Here is a 14,731-nt window from a genome sequence, read left to right on the forward strand (position 1 = left end):
TCTGGCTATGGTGAATAGTGCTGCGATGAACATAAGAATGCAGATAGTGTTTCTGCTGTGTGCATTTGGCGCCTCAGGATACATTCCCAGAAGAAGTATTGCTGGGTCAAATGGAAGCTCCACGATAAAAACCATCATAATGCCATGTGGACAATGTTCAGCTCCTTCATTCACTCACTGATATTATCAGTTCTTTCTCCTGGTTCTGAGATACATCAGCAAAGGAAACACAATCTGTGGGCCTCACAGTCTTAGAGTTGAAGCGAGACAGTGTGTAAAGGGTTCATCATTGTCCCTGAGAAAAACTCAAAAGAAGATTGGAAAAGCTGATGATAGGGATGACCACGGGCTATTATAAACAGCATGGTGAGAAAAGGCCATACCGAGAAAGGGGACATTGAAATAACCCTGGTGGAGGTGGGTCCCATATTGCTCAGAGCTTGGGCAGAGAGCCAAACTCCCCAAGGAAACACTCAATAAAGGGTAGCCAGTACAGTTATTCAATTGTCATTGACACTGGGGGAAAGCATGAAAATACACTACAGCAGAGACCTCTCAAAAGTGCAAAGGATCACTCAATCAAAGTCAACAGATTACAAGTGTGCTGATGTCCAAGTGAACTTACGCTTTCTCATTCTGCCATTGAGTCACCCTGCAATGCATGGAGCAGACCGGAAAAGCTACATTTGACCCCAGGAGGACCAGAGTATCTGGTTCCTGTGCTTGATAGCCTCCCTCTTTAAGCATGCAGTATTTGCATCCACTGAGATGCACACTGTGGCCACTCAGACATGTTTGGTAAGTGGGCACTAACATTCATATATTAGACACACAGATGTGTGTGCTGGGCACTCAAATATTTGTGCCAGGTGCTCAGGCAAATGCGGTGGATACTCAGCTGAATGTAACAAGCACTCAGATTTGTGCAGTGACTAAAGAAAATCAAGGGATATGGGGGCAAGAAATTGCCTAGATTTTCCAATAGGGACCTGAGTTCCTGAAAGCATAGTGCTGGGGAGAGGTACTACCTTATCATTCTCATCCTTGATTTTCTTTTTTTAGAAATTCATAAAGAGTTAAAAATCCTAGAGTTAAAAAGAGATTGTGATTTCTACTTTCTGAATTTAGGAGACCAAAGTTCAAATCTGAGCTTTGAATGTTCTCCATTGTGTAGTATTGGAAAAATGATTTTTCCTCAGAAATGTGGATTCTAAAGGTGACTTATGAGTCACAAAACCAATACAGGGGTCAGAATGGGACTTAAAGTCTTTCTGACTCAGAATCCCATACTCACATGGATTTAGGTGGGGAGCATTCAGCTCTGCTAAAAGCATGGGTATAGATTAGAAAATGTACAATAAAACTCTACACCATTCAGCTTGTCTCTGTTACCTTATGGCACTTCTCTCAACACAAAGCTTTTTGTTATTAAGTGGTGAGGGGCTCCGGATTCTGAAAGAATAACTGGGGAATAATTGTGTACAAGTTACTTTTTTGAACCTCTGAAAGAAGGAATCTAACTGACCTCGTATCATCAAAGAGACCACTGGATGAACATGACTTGGCCTCAATGCTGAATACTTTCTGGGCCTTGTTAGCTTAAATTTTATTACAAAATAATGGTACCAATCCCATTTTACAGAACAGGAGACTGAGCTCTGGAAATTTCAGATTTTTCCCACTCACACAGCGAAAAATTTACGAGGAAACTTAAGAGTCTGACTCCAGAACCTATTTTATGAATCTCTATGGTACTTTAAAGAGATCAGACACTTCTGGTCAGAAAATAGGTACTTTATCAAAAGACATCAGCTCTGGGATGGTGAGAGAATTCAAAGGGCTGGAGCATATGCTTTGCGTGCAGGAATCCTGGATTCAATCCCCAGCCTTGTGTGGTCTCCTGAGTACTGCCAGGTTTGACCTCAAAAATTGGAAAAAAGAGAGATGCTCATTTCAACCTTTCTTCCAATTCAAGCCCCTGCTTTGGTGTTCTTGCCTACTGTTCTTCCCACGACCAGGCTTTTTTTGGAGTATGGAGACCCTGGGGGGGGGGGGAACACTGTGCTTTTCCTATGTCTCTTCTCCACATTAGTCAAAGTCAAAAGAAAGATCTACTTTCTCTGTGTAGTCAACAGTTTGTAATGGAGCAACTGAGTTAATCCTAACCAACAAGCATACCACCTGCAGTGCAAGTATGTGGCTTTGTTTTTATTGCTGATGGCATAGCCTTGTGCCACTTAAAAACAGTTCAGCCAATGACAGATTGCATGTATGAAGATGGTCCCAAAAGGTCATAAACCACAACCTAGGTGTAGAGTAAGCTATACTGCTTGGAGTGTAGCTTTCTCACAACTAAGTCACTGAAAAAAACATTTCTCTAAACACAATCATCTGTAAATGATGTGCAATGGTATCCCTTACTTCTTCTAGAAACAATCCCCAATTTTCTTTTGAGGGACCCATCATATCCCAATGGGGACAAATCCATGCGGGTTCCGGGGCCGATATCTCCAAGCCTACTCGGATTGGAGTCGAGCATCCTCCACCCAGATCCTCCAAATTCCAGTAGGCGGGGGTCACACCCACCACCTGGCCCCCTGGTGCCGTGTAATCCCATCAACGGCCAAGACTCAGAGACTATAAAATCCAGCTCCTGGAACCGTGCGGCCGCATTCGCGGCCGCGCGACATCTTATCAAGACATCTTTTTATGACATCTTATTATCTCATTCCTACTTTGGACAAACTTGCAGGCTATCGAATGTAGCCTGCCCACAGGGCAGAGTCTGGCAAACTCCCTGTGGCGTACCAAATATGCCAAATACCAGTAACAATGATGGGTCTCATTCTCCTAAAGAGCCTTGAATATAATCTCAGGGCTAGGATGAAAGAGACGTTACTGGGGCCTGCTCGAGGCAATCGACGAATAACAGGATGATGAAATGAAATGAAATGAAATCATATCCCAACTACCTGTTCATATAGTTTATCCAAAGTTAAAGCCAGGAATTAGGTACTCACTCACAGAGTCCAATTACTGAACCCCATGATGTTTGTTAAGCCTCAAACTTTTCTTTTTTCTGTTGGGCTGGCCAATCTGAGTGAATATCAATCTCTGGCTACAAGTACTCATCTATTATCTTACTGAGGAGAGCATGGATGATAAGTTCAGGTGAAAAGAAAGGAGGTAGTCACCTGATGGCATTGTTTGGACCTTGAATCCAGCCTTATCTGAGTCAGATAACTCAAGACACATTTAGTTTTCTCTGAAATAATTCTGAGTTGGCTTTATATCCATTGAAAAGAAAAGATTCTAAATACCCAAACTCTTTAATAGTTCATTCTTTGGATGCATCTGCTTTGTGCTTTACTACAACCAACCTAGACTAACCCCTGTTCCCCTGCCATATCCATAAGAATGGTAACAAATTACTTCTCCAGGACTGAAAACTTAAAGGAGAATCAAGATAACATCGTGTCTGAGTGTATTCACTGGAAATAGCTTCTGAGATTGTGGTACTCACTGCATTTCTGGTCTAATGAGTAAAGTTGGTATATAACATCAGGTTCTTGCAATGGTTCAGCAGTATGCTGAGTGGCATTGGCAAAAATCTTTCACCTAAGTCTCAGCATTCTCTTATAAATTTGATCACTTCACTTGATCACTTGCTATCCCCCCATTACTCATCTATTTGCTCAAGTGGGCACCAGTAACGTCTCCATTTGTCCCTGTCATGTGCTAGTGTAGTCCAATGCTGTCTGCTCATTACAGGAACACGAAGAGCCTCAAACCATATGTCCAGGGTCTTAACGAAGAAGTCTGACCATCTTGTAGGTGGGCGGCCACGAGTTCTCTTAATGTCACGTGGAATCCAGTCAGTAGCAGCTCCAGTCCAGTGGTCGTCTTCAAATCACATTACGTGTCCATTCCATCTGATTTTCGATGTCTTGGCAAACAAGACAGCGTCCCTGATTCTCGATCATCAACGGAGGTTGGAACTCTGTATTCCTTCTCTCACTTGAGTGAAGCATGATACTCCAAGCATAGCTCTTTCAATTATTCTTCGGGTGACCCAAATAGAATTCTTATCCTGTTTTCATAGTACCCAGGTCTCTGAGGTGTATGTTAGTGCAGGGAGAATGGTGGAGTCGAAGAGATGTGCCCGAAGCTGTAGGCTCTTCGTCCTCTTGCCTATTTCTTCGACAGTCTTGAAGGCTTTCCACGCTGTTCTCTTCCCCCTGTGCAGCTCACGTGCCAGGTCATTTGTTATGTTGAGTTCTCGACCTAGGTACACATAGCTGCTGTATTCGGAGATGTTCATTCCGTTGAGAGCAAATGGAATGTCAGGAACTAGTCCATTTTTCATAAACATTATCTTTGTTAGATTCAGCCGTAGTCCAACCTTTCCACACTCACCGTCGAAGTCGGCCAGCATTTGTGCCGCTTGGCTGATGTTTGGTGTTATAAGAATGATGTCATCAGCGAAGTGGAGGTGGTGTAGTTGCCAATTGTCTATCTTCACTCCCATGCCTTCCCATTCCAGTCGTCGCATGACATTCTCAAGGGTGGCACTGAAGAGTTTCGGTGAAATGATATCACCCTGCCGAACCCCTCTCTTGATGTCAATGATCACCTCCCTGTAGAATGGTGAGATCCTGGTAGTGTATCCGCAATACAGCTCACGGAGGATCCTGATGTATTGACTGTGAATGCCCTGTTTGGCTAGGGCCTCATGACTACTTCTGTCTCAACAGAATCAAAGGCTTTCTTTAAATCGATGAACATTAGAGTGGCGTCTTGAACTCCCGAGAAACCTCAATGAGCTTGGTTATCGTGTGGATATGGTAGATTGTGCTAAATCCTTTTCGAAAACTGGCTTACTCACATGGTTGTCCTTCGTCGAGTGTTCTGCCAATCCTATTCAGGATGACTGAGTGAACAAAGCAGTGCAGAGAAGCGATAAAGGAATACCTCAAAGAGAGAAGAGCATCAGTGCTGACCGATGCAGCAGAAGCCGGGAAAAGCATTCATAATGCCCGCCTGTCCTTTGGCAACTACAAGACCAAGATGACTGCCCTTTAACGTCCTGATGGATCTATCACATCTTCCAGAAGGCAATGGAGAAGATTATCCCTGACTTCTACTCAGATCTCTTCAGTAGCCACGTCCACCTGCCCACATACCAAATTCTGCAGGTTGGATATGTCGTTCCCAACTTCCTCCCATCTGAAATCCGACACGCCATTTCGTCAGTAAAGAAGTGAACAGCACCCAGTCCAGAGAAGGTAAGAACCGAACACTGGAAGAATCTGCCATCAGTACTCGTCAATATGCTGGCTCGGCTCTTCACACGCTACCTGTCTGAATGCAAGATTCTGTCCCAGTGGAAAACCAGCAGGACTGTTCTACTATCACTACTGTCACAAGAAGGGCGACATCCACAACACTGGCAACTATCGCCCAATCTGCCTGTTATCAGTCGTCTACAAACTGTTCACTCTTATAAACTAGAGGAAATAATAATAACAGACAAGAATCTGGGTGTAAGAGTGAAGGGGCTACCCTCATTTCTGGAAGAAGGCACTTTGCTCCACTCCTTTTCCTTTTCTATTTCTCGTAACTCTGTCTTCTATTCACACAGGAAACTGTACTCACTGGACAAGTGAACGAGTGAAGTCAATTTATCCAGAAAGACAGGTCAAGTCTGATTAGAAACACAACGGATGGCTGTTGGACTAATAGATTCCATGCAACAGAAGGAACTGCATCATCCCCTATCTCAAGGGCTCTTGTATGAATCAAGATAAATCTGGGGTAAATCACTTGCAAAGTGTAAATCACTCTACAGTTGTGCTTCAGTAGAACTAGGTAACTATGGGTATAAGCTTTCTATAGATCAGCAGGGATTATAAATCTTCTTCTTTTTGAACCAGGGGAGATACTAATGGAGTCCCCCACTACAACACATTATGCAGTTGAGTTTCCCACATTTGGGGAAATCACAGGGGTCAGCAGATCCAGAGTGCAATGGATAAGCCTCACCCTGAGAAAACTACCTTCGTGACCATGGTATCTCCCCTGCCAGGTAAGCATGGTTATGAATTCTTCTTAAAATTGGAGGAATCTCTGAGCATACACTCTCCATGTCCCTCCCAAGAGTGATAAAACACACACAAAAGAAACCATGGAGCTCCTTGTAGGGGATAGAAATTACACTAACCATCTAATTAATCTTTTCTCGTGGTAATTCACCATTCCAAGAAGATGTAGTAAATTCATATTACCTTAATTGAGGAAGTGGGGGTTGAAATTAAAGAAATGGTCCCCAGAAACTCAGATTGTGGAAGAGGAAGCCTATACACAAGTTGAAACGGAGGAAGTTCAGGGGACTGAATGAGGCTCTATGGAAGCAGCATTGTCAACCCTTGCCCACATTCCTTAGAGTCACTGACCAGGTGCACCTATGGGGGCTGCTGGGAGTTGGTGAACAATTACCCTGGTTCCTTCCAGCCCTTGTTCCTTTCATCCCTTGGGAACCAACTTCTATATCAGCTCAACCCCCATGAGATTGAGAACCCACAGCGGTAACTCTCCATATTATCTTTTTTCTTTTCTTTCTCTCCTTTCCCCAACCCTTCTAGAGCATTTTACTGAAATCCCTTGCCAAATACTAGATTTGCAGTCTTTTTCTAAGTATCAGCTTCAGGCAGAACCCAGACTAGGACGCCACTTGTAGCAAGAAGCATGTGCCAGCTTTACATGTGAAAGACTGAGATTCGGTCATGAGTGTTTCCCTAAACACACACACACACACACACACACACACACAAACACCCTCCCCATTGGAATCTAGGATCCATACAAGTTTATGTACCAGCATACAACCCAGCGACACTTGGGGACAGTTCCCATGGGATTACCTTCCCAGGGATTCTCCACACCTACTCTAATGTTGTTAAACACTGCTCTTCTCTCTCCCACAGATGAAACACCAGGTAGCAATAAGTGGTGAATAATTCACATCGCTCATCTTTATTAATAGGCATTGAGGCCCATTGAGTTCCAAGTGCTGAACCATGCCATGCAATAAATATTAACTCAGGACAATGACACGGATCATTACCTCAGATGCTTGGTGTGGAAATGGAGGCAGATACCTATCCTCTGCTGAATAGAGCCACTGAAGGGAAGGAAGAAAGGGCTTAAAAAGAACAAGTAAGAGTGCCAGAGTAATGTTCCCAAGCTCTTCCAGAGGTATCATTCACCCTTGCCCCTCTCTAACCCTCATCTGACCCTCGAGTCATTCTTGATCAGCCTGGTCTCTATCCAGGAGTCCCTGGAATAATCTGCTGCTGTGGCAGGCAGCCAAGATGCCCAGTGATTTCTGCATTCTGGATTGCATGCTGTGTAGCAGACCCAACTCCCTGTCTCACTTCTGACAGAGGATGGAATGTCACCTCTGAGGGGAAGTCATGAAGTCCTCTTTTTCCCTTTGCTTACTCACTCTAAGGAAATGGGAGCTGTATCTCTCCGGAGACATACAGATGGCGAGAAACTGAGGCACTCACTGGCAATAACCAAGAAAAAAAACCAACGTCCTTGGTCCAACGACCTGTGTGGGACCAAATCCAACCAACAATTCAGGACTGAATCTGAAACAGGACCTTGTTCCCAGAGCCTATGACAACTTTGTCAACTCATTCCAGATCGCAATCCCTCACCTGGTCTAGGATCTCTTCTCTCTGACTCATCTTTTTATTCCTCAAGATCCTCAACAGCTTCAGCCTCAATCCTCATGCCTCAAGACTCCCCACCCCTACTGCTTCACCTAAGTGTTACACTTTCTCCATTCTCAGAACTTGTATCTGGAGGATTCAATTCTCTGCTTAAGTTTTCCACTGGGTGTGGCTTTAACCAACATAAATCCATATTAGATGTTCTATTAGGCTTCCCCAAACCATACACATCTCTTCACAGTATCTTTCCCAAAGCTTGCTTAATTTGGGGTTCCTTTATTAATTAATTTTTAAGCAAAGTAAATGGTTTTATTTAGGAAATATGAGCGAGAGGGCATAGAGTTTTAGGAAGTCAAGGAAGAGAAGTTTCGTTCCCTGGGTTGGAATGTCAATGACATTAAATGGAGTGTCTTCTGGATTAATTTTTACCACTGAAAACCCTGCAGTCTGTGAGGGGAGAAAGCCTGGGTGCCTTGCTCAGTATATCAGTTTATCCATCACTTACCCAGTGCTCAGTTCCTGCACTAAAGAGACACTCGATCAATGAGGGAGCAAACTTGTGCTATTTGTATTTCAAAAATAAGAAAGCTCAAAAAGGTGAAGGGAAATTACTCAAGGTCATATAGTTAACAAATGGTAAAGCCAGGATCCAAAACCGGCAGTGCAAAGGGTTAATGTCCCTCTGCAACTTTGAAGACCGCAGGCTTGAACTTTTCTCTTTTCTCTCCTTAAGCTTGCTGGAAGGACTAACCTTAAACTCCACTTTCACAAAATGCCCAAACTGGAAGAATCTATAAATGTATTTGCCCCTGGGGCCTCCCAAATCCTGCTAAGGTGGCCTGAGTAACTTCCAGCACCACATCCTCAGGTCCTCTCAGTTACTCCCAGTTGGCCACGGGTTACAGGTAGTGCCCCTCAGTCCTCCTGAGTACTGGGGGACTTCAACCAGACAGGTGCTGTGTTCAGTTTGGTTTTATAAAAGAGCTGTGGCCAGGGGTGACAGATAGGGACCACTTCTTCCCAGAAGGAAAGCAGGACACCTGTTTGTGCAAGGAGATAGAGCCCAAGGGACACAGTTACACTGACATTGCTGCCTCTCAAGGCATTTTACCCAGCAGGGTCTGACTTCCTTTCTGGGAATGATGGAAGTGAGAAGTGGACAGGAGAAGTAGGAGGGGTGGTATTTGTTAAAGAATAGGGAGTAATTCAGAACCCATCCAGGGGAGGGGACAGGTATCTCACACCTTGGAGATGAAACCTTCCTGGAATAACCCCTTGAAGCCACAGCTTTGTCCTTGTAAGGTGCTCTCTATTGTTCCAGAGAAGCTTTCCAAAGGGTGGGGTGTTCTGAAATGACCAAGAGCCAGAGGCCACTAGGACAATGGATACCCCGCACCCCTGAGGGCAGTAAGTGTGTGACACACACAAGGGCAAATGTGCCCCTGTCCAGGTACCTCGCACGCTCCTACTATCGGGATCTTGGCTGCAGCTACTGCTAAGGTTTCCTGTCCCCGCAGGCCTTTGCTGACCATGCTCAGTGTGTTACCATCTTGGTGCAAACTTTAATTATCTACAGGACAGCTAAAAAGCTCTCAATCTCCACTTGTCAGTGAGGAACTTGGATGCCCATTGGAGCTGATTCTAATCAAGGAACCAAAATCACAGAGCCGGACCGTTTCAAAACCACATATCCCACTTCTCATAGGGCTCGACCCCTTCAGTTCAGTGTTCCTTGAATGAAAGATCCCACTCTCCCCTGTGGAGTCTGTGCCGCCAGAAGTGTCTACAGTGTCTGAGAAGCTAACCAGGTAGGCTTGGATAATACGCATGAGTGAGCATGCTCGTGCATAAAATTACTTGTCATCAGCATTTTCACCACCAGAGGTAACATTGCTAACATTTTGCTGGAGATCATCCCAGGCTGACATAGTGATATGCATATTGTTTGTATATAGAGTAGGTCTGTGTAGGTGTATGTTTGTTTTTAGAAAAGAGCACAGGACACGTGTTCTTCTGTGACTGATTTTTTTTTTTGCATTTAACAGAATGATACAATACTTTCTCAGTAAATAAAAATAGCTACAGACAAAATCAAAGCAGAAGAATTGTTAAAAATTCAAGTGAGAAAATAGAAGAGAGAGAATACTGGTCATCTCAGATATTTATTTAACAAACATTTACCGAGGGCAGACTATATTCTAGGGAGGTTGGACATGGGAGAGAAATATTTCCAGAGCTTCTGCCACTCATCTTAAAGTCCCATGTGAGATTCAAATTCTTTTAACTCCACAGTGACACGTGGCATACATTGAAGGTATAGCATGCTCCACATGACTAACAGGAGGAAGAGACTTTGCTCAGCTGTGAAGAAAGTATTTGAGAATAGTATTTTAATGTTGGCACTTGGACATCCTGAGGCTTGCTAACACTATGACTGAACTGTCCTTCCCAGGGTTAGAGTTTGCAAACAGCTGACCCGGAAGCAAGCCCTTCAGGTGCAAACCAGCCACTCTAAAGCCCAACCACCTCCACTATGAACATTCATGTACAAGCCAATATCCCCCTGCCCAAATCACACAGGATCAGGTACTAGACTACTAGGGATAGTTGTCGACTTAAAGTCCCTAAAAATTATTAAAATGACTCACCTGAAACCCACTCAGCCTGCATTTCCTTCCTCTCCATTCTTCTGAAAAAAGCTACAGTAAGGACAATGTTCTCCCTATCTCACAGTTCTCTCTGTCTACTTCCCTGTTGCTTTCCATCACTCCACCCAGAATTAATCTCTCTCCCTCTTTCTGTCACTTTCTCTCTCTCTCTCTCTCTCTCTCTCTCTCACACACACACACACACACACACAGTGTGATTTCTGCCTCCACGGATCGTTGTGTACAAACACCCTATTCTTCATAAAAATCACTTCTGTGTCTTACCAGACCTGATTAAATCAAACCCTGGGTGCTGACAAAGCAGGAGGGGTCTCTCAAGTGAGCATGTGCAAGATAAGGGCATGCTGTAAGATGGCAGAGTTCTGGAGATCCATGGCACTGAACTTACGCTCCCAGGTAAACACAGGAAATGGTTCCCCAGGTGGGATACAAGGAAAGGGCAGCAGTGGCTGGTTTCATGGAACTCACTGAAGTGATGTATGTGATCAATGTCATGTCAGGAAATGCAGGGGGTTAAAGGAACAGGAGCCAGGGGGCCTGATTCAGACTACAAAGAATAAAAGTGAAAGTTTCCCAGACCAAATGGTACTGCATTTAGTTCTGTTTGTTTGGGTACCACACCCACCTATGCTCAGAGATCACTCCAGGGGCTGCTCAGGGTATCATATGTGGTGTCAGGGATCTAATAGGGATCTGCTATGTGCAAGGAAAGTGCCTTAAACCCTGGTACTATCTCTCTGGCTCTGCGAAAAATTTTTAAAGCCAAGGAGAAGAATCCAAAGAATAGAGAATAGATTTATCTCCATAAGATGGCTGAGCAGAGAGGGATGGAGCAATAGAATGGAGGATAGGGCGTTTGCTTTGCATGCAGCCGACCTGGGTTCGATTCCCAGCATCCCATATGGTCCCCTGAGCACCGCTAGGAGTAATTCCTGAGTGCAGATCCAGAAGTAACCCCTGTGCATTGGTGGGTGTGACCTAAAAAGCAAAAAAAAAAATGAGGGCTGAGCAGAGCGGGTGTAGGGAACTACTGGGCAAAGTACATAGAAGATGAAGCTAGAGAGATTCCCAAGGTTAAGTAGGAAATTACACCAGAGAGATTAGACATCCCGCCGGGGACAACTTGGATCATCAACATTTTGGGGAAAAAAGAAGACAGCAGATTTTTCCCCCAGAAATAGAGAAATATTTTGTATGTGAAAAATTGGTAGGGAGCATGACTCACAGGATGGAGGTAGATAAGATGGACCACAGGAGAAGAACTGGGGCTTGTTGGGAATAGTAGCAATTAGGGTGGACTGGAAAGGGTGTATTCGAAAGCTGTACTGTAGGAACAGTGAGGGTCAAGGACAGTATAGGGTGTGACCTGTGTCACTGGGTATATGGTCTTACCATTCGCTGAGGAATACGCAACTGAGAGAGGAATTCAGTGGGGAATGAGGGAGCAAGGGAAGTTCCCAGTTCTCTTCCAGCTTTAAATAATTCCTGGAAGATTTCCCATGGCAGAGTGCTTTAAGAAGGTGACTAGAAACTGAGTTCAGACCCTAAGAGAGGGGGTTATTTGAGACCGTGTTCAGGGAGCTGTAACAGTCTCTCCTTATCCTGTGCATAGATCCATCTCCAGTCCTAGCTCATCTGAGACGTCTTCCCCGCTCTCTCTCTCCGCTTGCTGAAGGTTTTAATGCCTTTTCCCTACATTTTCTGTTCTAATCCTGAGGAAATTAGTCATGCAAGACAAAATGCTGAGACTTGACTGCATTAATCTAAATTTTGGCACAATGTTCTTAAAGAAAACAGCAGCTTTTAGATGAGGAAATTGAGGTCTGACTTGCTCAGGATCATCCACATCATCAACAAAATAAATACATGAGATGTAATAGATAAATGTGTAATAGATAATATGTTTCTAGATCGACGCAAAGAGTTTTATTCTAAGACATTGGCTCCCATGATTTTGGAGTATTCGACATCCTCAGGTATGCAGTTCAAAGACATGAGGACCAGGAGAACTGAAGCGTGTTCATTTCATCCAACTCTGAGCTCAAGAGTTCAGTGTCCTAGCTGGAAAACGATCATGCAGAGAACACAAGTTCTCTCCTTCCCTACCTATAAAAAGCCCTGCCTTCAATGAACTGGATGAGGTTCACCCACATCAGAGAGAGCTATCTGCAGGCTTTATTCAGTATGCTCCAAATATTAATTTCATCCAGAAATACAGCGAGAAGATACACCTAGAATAATTGATATTTATTGAAATAATATTTGTTGAACTAAATATATGGGCATCCAGTCATGCTGACACCTAAAATTAACGATCATCAGGTGAACTATGGCCCCAGGCCAAATCCAGTGGAGCTCTGCATTTGTAATAAAGTTCTATGGCTACCCATCCATGCACAACGGGTGCTTATTGTCTGAGGCTGCCTGTGCAATGCAGTGCACGAAGACACGAAGAGTGACAAGAGAGATGAAGGGGCCCTAACAATATTTTCTCTGTGGCCTGACAAAATAAAGGCCACTGATTCTTGCTCTAGAAAATGCCTCTGTCCTTGCTTTTAGGGATGCTAATTTCTGAGACTGGGAAAAACTCAGAACTGTTGTTCTGGGTTTCTGTATATGGCACGGTAACTTACTCCCTCATATTTAATGCAATTTGGTTTTGGAATAACAGGCTGAGGTGATTAGCTCCCAGGCTTGTGTACCTACAGATTCAGGACACTGAGGACTTACTGCAGACTCTCTCCAGCATCCTCTTTCATGCATTTTCATTGCCATTTCGCAGATAAAGGCTCTAAAATTGAGGAACTCACTGGAGAGCCACAAAACAGGAAAGTGGAGAAGCCCATGACATATCCACCTCAGACTTACCTCAAACACTTGGATAATATTCACAAAAACCCACCTACTGGGGCTGGAGTGACAGCACAGCAGGCAGGGCATTTGCCTTGCACGAGGCCAACCTGGGTTCGATTCCCAGCATCCTATAGAGTCCCCTGAGCACTGCCAGGAGTAATTCCTGAATGCAGAGCCAGTAACCCCAGTGCATCGCCAGGTATGACCCAAAAAGCCAAAAAAAAAAAAAGAAAAAAAGAAAAAGAAAACTACCCACCTTCAGAAAACGCTGTGGGGTGTGAACTCCTGACCGGGAGACACAGCAATCTGAATGTGCACCAGCAAAGCACCCTCCTCCCCAGAAGCAGTTTCAATCAGACAGCCAACAACAACAACATCTTCAATTAAAGAATAAAGGAAAGCCTTCTACTTTCCTTTTGTAGGCCAAGTATCCTGGGACTGGGGATTTGAATTCTAAAGATGCCAGCAACGTGCTATGATGTTAAAAGTGCAATGTCTGAGATGAGGCTTTCAAAAGCTTTCAGGGGCAGGTGCAGAAAATTTGGATGGATTCTGTGTGAAAACTATGTTAAAAAAGACAAGCAACTTGGACAGGAAAATCCAATGACTGTTGTGTAAAGGCCTTTTGGATCCTGAGACTTGGTGAATGTTATTTATTATCTCTGGATTGAGGGGAAACCAGCTGTTTGAAAAGTTAAGGTTTAGAACTTGACAGGAATTTAAACACTAGAAGAGAACATGCTATTTTGCAGAGGAGAAGGAGTTCAGTCACCTGGAGCAAAAATGCAGGGTACGGGGCAGGGGCAGCCGTGACTGACAAAGAGGGAGACCAATTATATGCATTCACAAAAAGCAAGAGAAACAAAAGCATTCAATGTCTACGATGGACCAAGGATGTCCACACAAATTAGATCACCCTCATCATGCTCCAGCAAGTAGGTAAGACGAAAATTAGCCCCTCATTTAAAAAATGACAACTTTGATGATACACAATAAAATTACATTAGTGTAAAATAATAATGATATATGCAAAACGCTTCGGCTTTGCTCAGCAACATACCACGTTATCTGCAATTATCTTTCTATTCAATTGCCCCAAGAGCGCAGGAGAGGAGTGTGCAAACTGTAGACCCTGGCCCCAAATACTCACTGGGTTGAGGTGGGGGAGGGATGTTGCGTTCTGAAGTAGCTTTATAAAACATGGAGATGTTGTGATCTCCAAACCACCCGCAAACCAAATGTTAGAGTCAACAAATGAGCTTTATCATGAAATTTGCTTATAAATGGATGGACATGGAGAGTATAATGTTGACTAAAATGAGTCAGAAGGAGAGTGACACATATACAATGACTGCATTCATTTGTGGGATATAATATATGTATATATGTGTGTGTGTGTGTATATATATATATATATATATATACACACTATTTATATAGTATGAGACTAATATCCAAAGTGAGGGTAAACAG

The 14,731-nt window shown here is 43.8% G+C and overlaps 1 protein-coding gene and 1 non-coding gene across 2 annotated transcripts in view; both read right to left on the reverse strand.

The window, feature by feature from the left end:
* Positions 1–14,731, reverse strand: part of HS3ST4 (heparan sulfate-glucosamine 3-sulfotransferase 4) — a 481,972-nt gene that overhangs the window by 154,123 nt on the left and 313,118 nt on the right. The gene's annotated exons all lie outside the window — the stretch shown is intronic.
* On the reverse strand, positions 5,931–6,093 carry LOC130046047 (U1 spliceosomal RNA). Its single transcript, XR_008795656.1, has one exon. It is a non-coding gene; the product is annotated as a U1 spliceosomal RNA (small nuclear RNA).

The sequence above is a fragment of the Sorex fumeus genome, unplaced genomic scaffold (genome assembly GCF_029834395.1).
Source record: "Sorex fumeus unplaced genomic scaffold, SorFum_2.1 ptg000130l, whole genome shotgun sequence".
Taxonomy (NCBI): domain Eukaryota; kingdom Metazoa; phylum Chordata; class Mammalia; order Eulipotyphla; family Soricidae; genus Sorex; species Sorex fumeus.